The sequence below is a fragment of the Palaemon carinicauda genome, chromosome 6, assembly GCF_036898095.1.
Source record: "Palaemon carinicauda isolate YSFRI2023 chromosome 6, ASM3689809v2, whole genome shotgun sequence".
In the NCBI taxonomy this organism is placed as follows: domain Eukaryota; kingdom Metazoa; phylum Arthropoda; class Malacostraca; order Decapoda; family Palaemonidae; genus Palaemon; species Palaemon carinicauda.
Window position 1 is genome coordinate 146,134,705 of NC_090730.1, and position 15,000 is coordinate 146,149,704.

Here is a 15,000-nt window from a genome sequence, read left to right on the forward strand (position 1 = left end):
TAAACACTTTCTTTGTATGATTCCATACCTGAATCACTCCACAATATTTCCGCCCTCTATTCTAACATTCATATCACAATGTTCGTTGTGCCCTCACTGCTCTATTCACTTTCTACATCTCTTACAAACTCTTTCTTAATATTACCTCTCTTAATGTTTACCAACAAATGCTGTCGCATAAACAAACACGAGATACTATATACAACATTTATGACCTTTTTTATGCAGTACTCACAGCGCATCATCTTATCTTTTAAACTTTGAGCCTACATCTTACCCGCTTTCTCTCACATTTCTTATCAATCCATTTATGAGAATATAAAAAAGTTGCAACTCACTCTTGTCGCTTTAATCCTTAACATTCAGTAAATCTTAAAACAAAAATATCCATCCGAGTAAAACTGTCTTCCGTAAATTGCTCAACATCACATGTTTTATCACAGACCATTATTTTGGTTGTTTCCAAGGACGGGTGCTTTGTATACTGAGTATCAATTTGTCCCTTAACACTTGACAGTGACAAAGCTGATACAAATTATAATATGTATGTACAGTCATGTGTTACAAACTTGGTATTCAGGGTGTGAGTTTTTACCAAACATAAGTTAATTCCAAGTTACATTGAATTCATTATCATTTAGCTTTTGCAATTAATATACATCTTCCTTATTAACGTCATTTTTTCCGTATGTATGGGGTGTGCATGGTTGCCTTCTTTTTGAGGGACTTTGTTTTGGCTTTGAGGTAGACCGTAGTCCCGATCGGCTGCCCTGCCTGACATCGCTTAGACCTTGGTATTGAATGTTCATGTGTTGTACCAGTCACCAGCGTCGTTCCTCACAGCAGCGAGGACATTCATATATATATATATATATATATATATATATATATATATATATATATATATATATATATATATATATATATATATATATATATAATATAGATAATATATATATATCTGTGTGCGCGTGAGTCTGTAAAGCAATTAATGTGGTGGAAGACTTTTTTTATTACTAGGGTTTTATCACGATTCAGCAGGTAAAGGGCTTACCTGAAAGAATCAGTTTGCCTTTTGAAATTTGATGCCTTTATTAAATCAGCACCTTATAATCTGATGATATGTAACATCCTTAGAACTTTGAAGAATCTTGATTTTCAATCTTCCTAACAATTCTTTTTAAATTACTTTTCTTTAAATATCTGTTTTTTTTATGGAGTTTCTTTAATTCTAGTACTGATAACTGTCATTCTTTTCTCAGGTTCAAGTCTGTGTTTTGGGATAATGACTTCATGTATGTATGTATGTATGTATGAATGTATGTATGTATATACTAGTATACGCAAACTGTCAAAAATGACGGCTAAATATTTGGATAGATATGCACGCATACACACACAAACCCCTCTCACCAGGCTATGGCTGAGAGCTGAGCGTGACCAGAAAAAATATTCACATGTGTATACATAATTATATATATATATATATATATAATATATATATATATATATATATATATATATATATATATATATATGTATATATATATATACATATATATATATATATATATATATATATATATATATATATATATATATATATATATATAACCAGACACTTATTCTCTTTATTACATAAGGGATATATATGCTCAATCATAAAAATGCATAGGTGTATACTGTATAAATATAGATACAAAGCTCCGATTATATCATAAAAATGCACGAATCTTTGCAGGAATATAAATGAACCTTATTGCTTTATAAAGCTACAAGTTGATTTAAATAGGAGATCCAGTAGATGTTGGTACAGCTCAATTCTATGTTGACGATTTTTTTTTTTTTTTTTTTTTTTAAGTAATTTACCAATGTGTTTCTAGCGCCTTCAAATGCGTGGGAGTGTATTTGCAGGATTACATGTCCTTAATTCCGAAGTAACTTTCGACATTGTTTCTTGCAGCTGTTTTATGTCCCTTTTTTTCTACACATTTTTATGATTTTATGCTATCAATGTACCTTTCGATCTTGAGAGATAAATATGTAATTGACTTTAAAACGAAATGGTAATATCAGTATTTGTAAGACTGATACCATCCTTTTTTTCAAAGACAAATACAATAGAAGTACCACTGTGGATTCAATATACTGGACTCATTGCAGGACCTTGAAACCTACTGTACCAATACCTCTTAGCTAGAGAGATTGTGTATTTACACTAATTAGTGGAATTAAAAGAATTTGAGAACTTAACAGGTATTCACAAGCTTTTGAATTTTGTAGTTTTTTAAACGGTATATTAATTTCTCTATTCAAAGATAAACAAGAAGTTAAAAACGTTTTATATAATTTCACTATTTCTGAATTATCAAATGATTATGACACATGAAAACTATTCTTCAAAAGCCTCTGTTTTTCACATTTTTATTTTTAGTGTAAAGTAAAAAAAAAAAAACATTAACTTTCTTACTAGGTTGTTAAGTCTTTTTCACTCACGACCTTTAAAAAAGCTATCTATTTTCAAAACTACTCTGTATTCGAAATGAATAAGCCCTACTATTATTGATATGCTTAAGTGACAATCATCATATAACGGATTTAAATCTTTTCCGAAAAGAAATATTTTCCTATCAAAGCAATGCATTCTCTATTCAAATTGCTCACTAGCTGACTTCTTTAATCGACATACTTTACTTTCATGGACTATCGTGAACGTAGAATGTCTAAAAATAAACTTTAAAATATTCGTAAGTGGAACGTCCACACAAAAATGCGTAAAAGTCACGACTTATTAGAAAGAAAATACTCAAAGCTTCAACAATGCATCAAATAAAGTAATAGTTAATTGCATGAAAAAATGTAAAATAAAATACAGGCCAAATGAAGATTAATAACTCGCACTGTAAGGAAAAAAGTAAAAACTGAATCATGAATCCTGAAAGTATTTCTGCCCATCGATCTAAAGACAATTGGAACCCTGCAGTTGAGCAATCCTTGAATTTCTGCCCCCTCATTTCAATCTGACCAGGAGCCCACCCTTATTCCCTCGGACAAGCGAGGCAATCCTTTCCATGAGTCATAGATCAAACAGAGCTGACGTTTGAACAAGGTCCTGACATGATAGCAGATGTGTTGTCTTGTCCCTGGAGAGGCGCCGAGCATCGGATGGAGTAGGATCAGGATTCTCTGTGACAGGTACAAGAAGGAGGTCCACGGCCTCTCAGTGATACAGATGATGTGGGTTTTCGGGGTCGGTCCTATCTCTCACAAGATAAATGGACGTGGTATAGCAAGCGCGGCAACCACGCTGGATATCAGCGTCTTCCAGGTCTGGTTTCTGGGGTGTCTCCCATGATCCGAATTAGATATTGGTGATTCCTATACTTTGGGGATATAAAAAGGGAACGACCATATAAATTCGTCATTCCTCGAACGATATCTTGAGAGGGAATAAGGGTATCAGTGTCAGAGTGACAGTAATGGAGAGGTGAAATTCTGACCTTCTGTCACAGATAATGTTTCGAAGGGAATCTTGCCTATTCTGATGATATATATCAACTTGGCACGTAACTAATTCCTGTTCCTTATCTTACAAATAATGTAATGAATACTAATACATGTTGGGCGTTGAGCCGAGATAAATGATAAGACATAAGGAAATACAATTGTGGAGGTAATTATTTGTCTTAGAAATAGCAGATAAGATAAATAAAATAATTGTAAAAGTATATAAGAATTTAAATCTTTATGTTTAATTGGTGATGTAAATAGTGAACATCACACAAAATACTTTATACGTAGCATAGCTTATTTAAATATTTTACATCAAGACAATGAACAAAAAAATAAATAATAGAGTATTACTATATTATTATCATTATTATTTATGAAATAATCACCGAAATCCTTGATGTGCAATCTTTCCTATGTAATAAAGACAAAGGGACCACCGGACCTCCTAATAATATGACCCCGACTAGAACGCCATTATAAGAAAAGAGAAAACCCGAAGGAAGATAAAAAGTTACATCGAGATGTAAATAAGAAATGAAGAAATAAATCACAGCAGCGCGCCTGGAATCGATCGCACCCTAAAGATAAGCAAAAGAGGGAAACTGAGCAGAAGAAAAGGTCCCTTCGGAAGGGCGAAACCCACAAGCTGTCACACGGAGGCTCCATCCAAGGGGACCCCGATTCTCCACGCAAATTAGGCTATTGTTGTCGGCAATGGGAAGTTATCATGTTGATTTCTAAGGAGGAGGACAGACTTGTGCAGGCCTTTCTTTGTGCACTTGAGTATGTTTGTTATGGATGGGTTTTGGGCCAAACGTCAAGAATGGCATGCTAGGCTCTCTTGCTTTAGAGAGGATTTTACTTTTAAACAAAATCATTGGTTGTCATGCATCTTTGATGGAATTGCTCAAATGTAAAGGCGTTTGTCTTTTTTAATTGAAAAATACTTCTTATCGTGGATATATGGAGTTTTATTTTCGAAATAATGAGCATTACCAATGCATGATTATCTAAAAGCTGTTAAATACACATAATCTTGACCAGGAAGAGAGAGAGAGAGAGAGAGAGAGAGAGAGAGAGAGAGAGAGAGAGAGAGAGAGAGAGAGAGAGAGAGCGGACCATCTGCATAGTTCAGGATCCGATACGCAGTCCCCCTACCTTTGTTATATTCCTAATGACACATCTCTCCAGTATACATCCCGATAAGACCTAGAAGGACCCGCATGTGCCCTGCGATGGCATCTGGTCACAATAACACATTTTCATAACTTGAGGAGCTTTTAAGGCTATCGCCGACACCCAAACCTCGCGCCACAACAAAGGCCTTCTTCGGGCCTCCCCCGCCTCCGCCAGACTGCTCTTTAACCTCCCATAGCGACGTCTATGGTCGTCTCACTCTCTTTTATAAGATATCTCTCTCCTTGCTGCTGTTTGTATGTGTGTGTGTGTGTGTGTGTATATGAGAGAGAGAGAGAGAGAGAGAGAGAGAGAGAGAGAGAGAGAGAGAGAGACTATCTGTGATCCTATATCTTAGACATGCGCAGACATTATCATTTGCAAACAAATAATGTAGTTCTAATAAATATTTCACTGACAACCAAGTTATAAGCGGAAACCATAGAAATGCTTTGAAAAAACCATTAATTATCTGCCTCAGACTCTAGTTACCTGTTTAATCATAAATGTATCGTCAATTTGACGGCATGGAGATGAATTTCCTCTTTTCTGACTGCCCAGAAAATATCAAATCCAAGTTCTATAAAAGGTACATGGATGAAGATTTCATCTATTTCGGAATTCGGACCAAGCAGCTAGTTTTTTTTTCAAATTTTTGATGTAAAGCACCACAATATACAATTTTTGTATCTAAACCGAACAGGAGGGACCTTTGTCTGGTTTGGAGATCTGTATTTGAAGGCCTGATTACAGATTTTCCATTTCATTGGCCCTTTTACTGGCTCAAGTCTAAACTTTTACAGTTTTTGCCCTGTTAATTTTGAATGAAATACCTTTGACACTCTTCTTCCGGGCTTATAATATTTGTTCAGATCGGTAAAAAATTCACAATTATGCCATTTTTACGTTAATAATCTAACAATAACTGTTATCTATCTTCCACTTCATTAGTGCTCTGAAAACATTCTTAAATGACATTGCACACATCCTAACAAACTCGTTAGTCTCTCCCTTCTGGTACTTCAGCAAATTACTAGGGATAAGTAAGGTTGCTAACACCATGACCTTTTCCTCGACCCCGGAATGAAGGCAGTTTATACACACACACACATATATATATATATATATATATATATATATATATATATATATATATATATATATATATGTGTGTGTGTGTGTGTGTGTGTGTGTGTGTGTGTGATAAAATTTTGCACATTTAGACGTGTTTTTCATATTCAAATAAGCCATATATTTTGATACATTAATGTCTGGATTCCCTTAACGACCTCAGGATCAGAGCCGCAGTCGAAATCACAAAAAGACAGCTTGTGACCGGCCGGGAGTTGAACCCTTGTCCGGCAAACTTGTAGAGACAGTGACTGCAACTTGGCCACGAAGAAAGATATTTTATATATATATATATATATATATATATATATATATATATATATATATATATATATAAATATATATATATATATATATACATATATATATACACATATACATATATATATATATACACAGGTATATATATATATATATATATATATATATATATATATATATATATATATATATATAGCAATGATATTACTTAAAGTACAAAAATAATATAAAATATTGCTATTGTCCCATTATCATTACTTTACAAAATGAGGCGAGCCGCCTCCACTTCTCACACTCGCACACACAAACGCAAATACCAACCCAAGTTGTTTGCAAAAATGTAACTAACTCCAGAATGCAAACACGGAGACGTGCAGCATCCAAAGAGCAAATCACCAGCACGCCATCTGCATATTAGGACCCCTGAAATTGAGGGAGCTTCGTATCGTAAAATGATTTATCCTCTTCCTTTGTCACGGAAAGACGCATCTCGCAGCCAGGAGATGTTATCTTGAACCAGTCCTGCTGGACTGTGCCCAGCAATGGTTCTTTACGCATCTGACTATTGAATTAGCAACCGTTTATCGGAAAATACGCCTCATGTGCTGGCCGTGCATGGACTCAAGAATTTATTTTCTGCGACAAGAATTTTCTCTTATCGATGACGTCAGCTGTAAGTGCTAATAATAATAACTCGGTTTCAATTGATTCTGTTCAAATGAGTTGCGACATTAGACAGTATGATTATGTTTAAATATAATTACTGCACCATATGATTTACTCTGGTTCATTAAAATCTGATGAAACTATATTCCTGGCCATATGGGTTGATGTTACTGTCAAAACTAGTTAAGGAAAAATCATAAATAGGTACCAACCTAGTTTCAATACATGAAAGAAACATGCAATTCTGACCTGTGTATTAAAAATAAATAAATGAATAAATAAATAAATAAATAAATAAGGCAAATGATCACTCCTTAATCGGGCTTATTTACCAAGTTTCATCAAAATTAGAAAGAAAATTAAAAACACATGGTTTTGGAATAGACCTTGGAAAATATGTTACTGTAAAATTATTACGGAAATTAGACATCAATCTTCACGTTAACCTCTTATCTTCGTGGTACCAGCCTACCAATTTTTATTTATGGGAAGGAAAACATAAAGCTGACTTTTGAAATAAATTGGGACTTAAGAATATTTTGTCAAGTTCAGACTTACAAAAATTTACAACAGTAAGTGAAACTACCGTCGTTTTAACTGAAAGTGTTACTAAAACAGTACCTCGGATACAACCATCGAATGGAATTCTTGAGAGTTCTAACTGTCCTAATTTGAAATACAAGGAAGAAGGGCTTTGTAAAGAAAAGGCTATGGCAAAGAATGTTTAGTGAATCACCAAACCGCAGGATACCAATCTATGCATATTTATTAAGTGTCATAAAAATCAGAGAAAATAAAAAGGAAGGGTTAGACAAATATGGACAATAATCAATACCTTACAGTGTAGTCGAATGGTAATTGGTAAGTTAGCAGTAACTTGAATAATGAAATAATGCTTCACACTTCAATACCATCACCAAATAAAGCCTATAATGATGCTTAACGCTAACGAGAGACAGGTATACCACCAAATACCGTCAACAACAACGGCGACAACAAATTCCCCAAGGTCAACAACACCACCTTGATAATTGAAGTAACCATAATCATGATAATTTCCTGAGAAAAGAATATCATAAACTGTCCCCCGTAGGAACATATCTTCTCGAGAACACGTTGGTTAATCAACATAATCCGGAGACCTTTCGCCCATTGTGATGTAGAATCCATAAAAACAGCGTGAGAAAGACCCTTCGGAGTCATAAATCAGTCTCCTTATTGAAATTTTTTGTCTAAATATTTGCGAAATGGATTACCTAGCCGTGTTCACGCCCCGCCATGCCACCGCAAGTTCCCCCTCTCGAAGGAGAGATTCTATTGGAGTTCTTCGGGCCCTTCGTTGATTACGGCCTGCCCGTCGAGGAAAGAAAAGAGAATCGTGTTTTCTCACTGCCATCATAGGCCAAACCACCTCCAGCTAGCTCCTCGTTACCTCTCATGTTTACATATTAAATAGGATACAGATAAGAGTTCCTTCGCACCCTTTCCCCGACAACGTCCCGACCAGCGGGTGGAAAGAAGCCTATTTTCTACTTAGTGGCCCCTTGGACTCCAAGAGTGGCCCACCGCCATATGGCCCCAGACTGACCCCTCGGGTATGACAAGGGTAAAATATATTCAAATTAGTCACGTTATCATTACACGAGCTGTCGTCATTTGAATTACTGGCGGTTTCATTAGCCAGGAATGATTTAGTCCCGCAGGGAACGTGCGCCCTTTAGATTTTGATGAAATGCTCAGTCATTGCTACGCAGGTTTGCATACGAAAGGAGTTTCGTATCATTCAAACCTGAATTATGTAGCATATGATTAAGTGAAGGAACGAAAACAAGAGTGTTCAAGATAGAGCTCTCTTTGGAGCGTTATAATATATTTTGAACATTAATCAAGCTTGCTAAGAAATATATTATGTCCAAATAGGTGTCAAGATATATATATATATATATATATATATATATATATATATATATATGTATATATATGTATATATATGTATATATATACATATATATATACAGTATACATAAGTATATATATATATATATATATATATATATATATATATATATATATATATATATATATATATATATATACTGTACACACACACACACACACACACATATATATATATATATATATATATATATATATATATTAGTATGAAAATAAATTGTATCAATATCTGAGGGTATTTATGACTATCTTAAACCTAATTAGAACAGCAAATATCTCCTAGTTGCTCATAATGAGTCATTTGGTACTCCAATAACTGAGTTTTCTATTTTCTATAGATACCTTTGGGATACATATAGTCCTTGACTAATAAACATACTTGATGAAAACACTTTTCAATAAACGTTTCCAGTATCACCTCTTACTAATGTCTAACAAGTCCTTGTCTTTATTTTGACAGATTCACCCCCCCCCTCTCTCTCTCTCTCTCTCTCTCTCTCTCTCTCTCTCTCTCTCTCTCTCTCTCTCTCTCTCTCTCTCATGTGCTTGCATAATTTTGCCTACGTACATATAGGCAGGAAGTGGGATTGTTTATAAAAGAAATTCAAGGAGAAAGTTCAGTTTAGAGTTGGTAATAAACGCACGAATTATTAGTAACGAACTAAGAAATATTGCGAGAGACGTTCACCCATCTTGAATAATCTACTCATCTTCTTTCTCTCTCTCTCAATCTTCTTTTTTTCCAGTCTTAGAGCTACATTTCTTTCTATTCTTGAAGTCTTTTCGTTATCCAAAATAAATGAATTCCTTTTCTGATAAAAAAAAAAAGAAGTTTCTATTTTTTTTCCCGTGAAACTTCACATTTACCTTTCAATGTTTCTCTTCACAAAAAAGACAACTCAGTCAATACACTGAGAGAAGTAATAAAGCATTCATTACTAAAATTATAATATATTTAGACAGCACGAAAACAACAATCAACAATATCTTCAATGAGGAACCTCTACGTTCACGGATGACCGGCACTCAATTTTGAAGTCACACCTTGAAATATTTATGGCATTTAAAGTACAACATTATCTAATTTAGATTTCTTGCTGTGTGGATATGGTTTTTCAATTAATCGACATTAAATGCCAAGATTATCTAGCGAATTCAAAATCTTTCCATTTCATCTACCTTAATTGGCAAAAGTATTCGCGTCACTAAATGCGGCAGCTTTGTCATCCCAGTCTTCCCGCCGTAGCTACAAGTAAGAATGATTTTTTTTCCCGATACTTTGGAAGTTATTTAATTTTTTAATTTTAGTCGCTAAAGTTTAATTTTGTCCCGTTTTACATTCTTCCTCCTCTCCCGTGTAATATTCTACTTTATAGAAGGATGGATTGTGTAGATCAATCTAGCTACTACCCGAGCCGTTAAAATGGTAGTGTGAGAAATTGGTAGGTCTGGTTTGTATCTTTGGATTCTCTTATCCAACAAGGATGAAATTTCAAGAATTTATTCATGCCATATCCTCTGCTTTAAATGATAATTTAAGTTTTAAATTAATAAAAAAAAATTGAATAGAGCAACGTTGAAATTGTATAATTCTAAAAAAATAACCCCAAACTCTACATGAGAAGAAAAGTGAAAAGCAAAAAAGTAAGGAAAGGGTGACAAAGACGGATTACGCAAAGGGGTCAGAGGTCATAGAAGCGAAGGATAAGTAAGGATAAGACCACTGTGGAGGCACAAGGCGATGAGCCTCATCTTTACCTGCTGCTGCCCTGACCGTTACTTTTCCTTTCTTCTTCCCTTTCTTTGAAAATAAGTGGGTCCTGGGGACCCACACATGCTCGCCTGTTCACTGGACTTCATCCTTCGCCAGAGTGTTATTGGAATTCCATCCAAAACCAGGTGGCCCTTGAGTCTCCAGCTGTCTCTTAGAGAGGCTTTGTTTTGATTTCAATCAATCATCGGAAAATATTTTGACATTTTATCCAGTGCCAGATCTGCTTCTGTTCTTTCGTTGGGTCCCAGAAAACTTTTACATTCCCTTACACAATCGAAAAAAATTTTTGCTCTCATCCTTTGCTAGTATAGCTTTTCAAATTTCATCCATCTCTTGAAAAGGACACAGTTTCAGTCATCTGAAAAGCTTTCAGACTTTGCATAATTTCTGAAATAATTTTCAAATTTGGGCAATCACAGAAAAGCGTTACGACTTTAGTCTAATTTCCAAAACTTTTTGAATTTCATTCTCCACTCCTCTAAAATAGCACCCAAGATTTACCGATAAAGCTTTTAGAATTTCATACACGGACAAAAAACATTTGGCCTACAAAGAGTACTTTAGAGCTCAATATTTATCTGCATTGAAGAGTGCGACAAACAAATGAGATTCTCAAAGACAGACATTGAATGTAAACTGATATAAAGTCGACAGATCAATTCAGATAAAAAATATACATTTTCTGATCAACTCCTTTTTCTCCAGAGGTTTTTAATATCACATAAATATTTTCTTGACAATCTCAAAAGCCTTTTGTTGTACGGTTGCGTAAATATAACTAAAGTAATTTAATCTATGGGAAGTGATATTAATCAAAGTTTAAAAAAATATCGATTTCTTCTACATAAGTATTAATGGAAATAGTAGACATTACGAAAGTATCTTTAGGCAATCCACGTGGGTTTTATACCTTATATGTAATAATGTCATGAAAAGCCCTCATTACTAATAAACCACCAATACCAAACATTTTCTTTTTCGGTACATGTATGCAGGAAGATGATTAAAGGACTATTGTTCTTTTTTTCCTTCAGCCCTTCTTTATTATATGAATATACATTTCCATTTATTTTTAGGCTAAAAAATCTTATTTATATGTAGCTATGTGTATATGTGTATGTATATGTACATGTGTGTGTATATATGTATGTGTATGTATATGTATGTGTATGTATATGTATATGTATGTGTATATGTATGCATATGTATATACTTATGTATATGTATGTGTACATTTAGTTTATCTATATCAATATTTACTTTTTATAATTTCTTTTTTAATTGATGATATTATTTTAATTGTATTATTGCCCGAAGAGCTCTGCTCCACATGGGCTTGGACTGAGTCTTTTTTTGTAAATATTCTGTATGTAAATATGTTTTTGTCCAATAAACATTATTATTATTATTATTATTATTATTATTATTATTATTATTATTATTATTATTATCATCTAACTAAAAGACTATTGTCCCTTTTTCCTTCGTGTAATTCCATTCATGGAAGAAAATTTTGTATCTAAAATAAGTTTTCAATAAGATAATTAATTTCGTAAAACACAGTAGCAGCTCTCCTTGAATGAAGGACCTTATTACACGAACCACAAAAGGCTGTGTGATTGCACCAAGCACTTCAATCTGTCCGCGTTGTTTCCTCTTCCCTCACTTTCGTAAGTCGTAAATCCTTTAGAGCCAGTTAGGCACTTGACTCCTCTCTGGCCCATTAGCCCTTGTCTGCGGGTTGCACGATGATTTATGTGTTGTCTTATGAGCTCATCTACAGGACTTGTCTTGGCTTAGTGAACTAATCTGCTTCTAATCTGAACGCAGAGGAGTCATGTTATTTACTCTTTCAAATTATATAAGAATGTGCGTATGTACAATGTAGACTTTTGCAATTTACATTTATGCAGTATTTTAAGTGAATGCCAAAGAATGCTGCATATAATTTATCATCATATATTGTCTACTACTGGTAATTTTTTTTAGTTGATAGGAAAGATGGGTAAAAGAAGAGTGAGGACATGTAGACTTTTGTAAATTACATTTATCCAGTATTATAACAGAATGCCATGGAATACAGCACATAATTACCCATTATATAATATCTACTGTTGGTAATCAGTGCATGAAATATGACCATATGCTATTTTCCCTGTTAGGGCCCCTGGGCTTATAGCATCCTGATTTTCCAACAAGGGTTGTAGCTTAGCAAATAATAATAATAATAATAATAATAATAATAATAATAATAATAATAATAATAATAATAATCAGTTAAACAAAGAACACCGTAAGTACGTGGATAAATAAGATGATATTAAAACAAACTTAAAGCCCTTAATAATAATAATAATAATAATAATAATAATAATAATAATAATAATAATAATAATAATAATAATAATAATAAGTTAAACAAAGAACACCGTAAGTACGTAGATAAATAAGATGATATTAAAACAAATTTTTCGTCCTTAATAATAATAATAATAATAATAATAATAATAATAATACTGAGTAAATGCTTCAGCTGGTGATCAAACAAAGAACAATGTAAGTGCGTAGATTAATAAGATGATAATAAAACAAACTTATCATCCTAGAGTAAATAACAATAATTTATAGTGTTATGTAACAGAATAACCATTTTATAATGGAATAAAGGTTTTAGACTTTTGAGTGTTTTTCTCTATCAACTGTATTTGCTTTCTTCCATCAGATTGGTTGGGCCTTCGCTTCATGGCCAAGAGCTGAGAGAGACTGAACGTGACTGAGCGACACCTGCCTTGATGAAATTAGCCTTTGCGGAATTCTAACCACCATGGCGCTCTCTTACCAATTCGTCACATCTCTGTGCTTGCTAATTACCGGCTCAAGTAAGGAACAATCAATAATACTGTCGATGACCTTTTCTGCTATTCAAGTTTTTATAATGTGTTTTCAGATTTGTTTCTATTCCCAAAATTTTTGGTTTTTTTTATATCACCATAGTATTTTATTATTTAATTCGTTTCTAACCCCCGCCCCCCCCCCCCAAAAAAAAAAAGTTTATTCTATTAGTTTGGTTTCTATCCCCCAAATATCCATTTTTTTTTTTTGGCTTTTATCCACAAAGTTTTAATATTCTAGTTTGGTTCCATCCCCTAAGTTTATATTTTTCATTTTGGTTTCTATCACCAATGTTTAATTTTTGGGGTTTGGTTTTTATTCCCCAAGATTTCTTTAGTTTGGTTTTCATCAACAAATTTTCTAATTTTTTTTTCTAGTTTGGTTTGTATTCTTCAAAGTTCTTTTTTATTTTTTTTTTTTTGTGTTCCTATTCACAGTCTTTAGCCTTTTAGTTTGTTTTCTATCACCCCGTTTTGGGGGTTTCTATCCTCCAAGTTCTTTTATTTTTTAGTTTGGTTTCTATCCCCAAGATTTCCATTTATTTTCCAGTCTCCCTTGATTTGTTCAGTTAAATTTGCTTATTTCTTGGTTTATTTTTCGGAATGCTTGTACGATTTATTTATTTTTTTTTCTTTCTTTTTTAACCCCTCGAAACCATTTTCAGTCCATATTTTTTTTATTCCCTTCTATGATAGTTTTAACTTGACTTATTTCTCAAAACTTTCATGTTGGTGCAGGACAATAGCCAGTGTGTTCGTGTACTGTTTCAATAAAAAGAATAAATAAGAGGACGAAAAAATGTGTGCTATTATCTCGTCTTTTAACTAGGAAAGAAGAAACAATTAAGTCAATATATACCTTGTTTTCTTTCTCTCAGATGATGATATATGTAAATTTGTTCTGGATTATGTCAAACGAAGAGATTTTGGATTGTTGGTTCATTTCCACATCCTCATCTGGATCTTATTTCTGAATTTCATATTCAAGAACGTTCATACTTGTACATAAACATTTGTGTTCGATATTTTAGACAATATATACCGGTACGTATGCATAGATCTATGCATGCAGATGATTTTATTTCCTTTGTTTTATTTATACGTTATGTTGATTTTGAAATATTTTCTTATTGACAATGAATTGTAGATGTGACCTACGAGAATTTTTTTTTACGTTTATGGCTTAAGTAAACAAAATATTTTGTTTACTTTAAAATGTTTTTACTATGTCCTAGAGGAGCATAAACCGTCTTTGTTGTTTACTACCTCTCTATATCACACGTTTAGATCAAGGGCATATCTTTCATCTGTGTAACCCTTGAGCTTCCCGAAGAGCAAGGTCAGTTGCAGTGACTTCATATTGCAGATCGATATCAGTTTTATATTTGGCATTTCTTGTTTATTGCAACTTGCCACTGAATCATGAATATAGATGTTATAATCTACGAATTGAATTTTGGAACTTAACCTCTTCTCATTTCCTTCATCTAATCATTCTTGAAGGCAAGCTAATAATGTTGATTCTCTTTGGATTACTTCAATATTTGCCTTATTATAAAATCTTCTTCTTCCATTCTGATTTAGTATAAACCAAGGCAAAAGGTTGTTTTCCCATCACCTTTAGTCGAACAG

The 15,000-nt window shown here is 33.4% G+C and overlaps 1 pseudogene; it reads left to right on the forward strand.

Moving 5' to 3' along the window:
* The window catches only part of LOC137642698 (acetylcholine receptor subunit alpha-like), a 73,867-nt pseudogene that overhangs the window by 42,964 nt on the left and 15,903 nt on the right, over nt 1-15,000 (forward strand).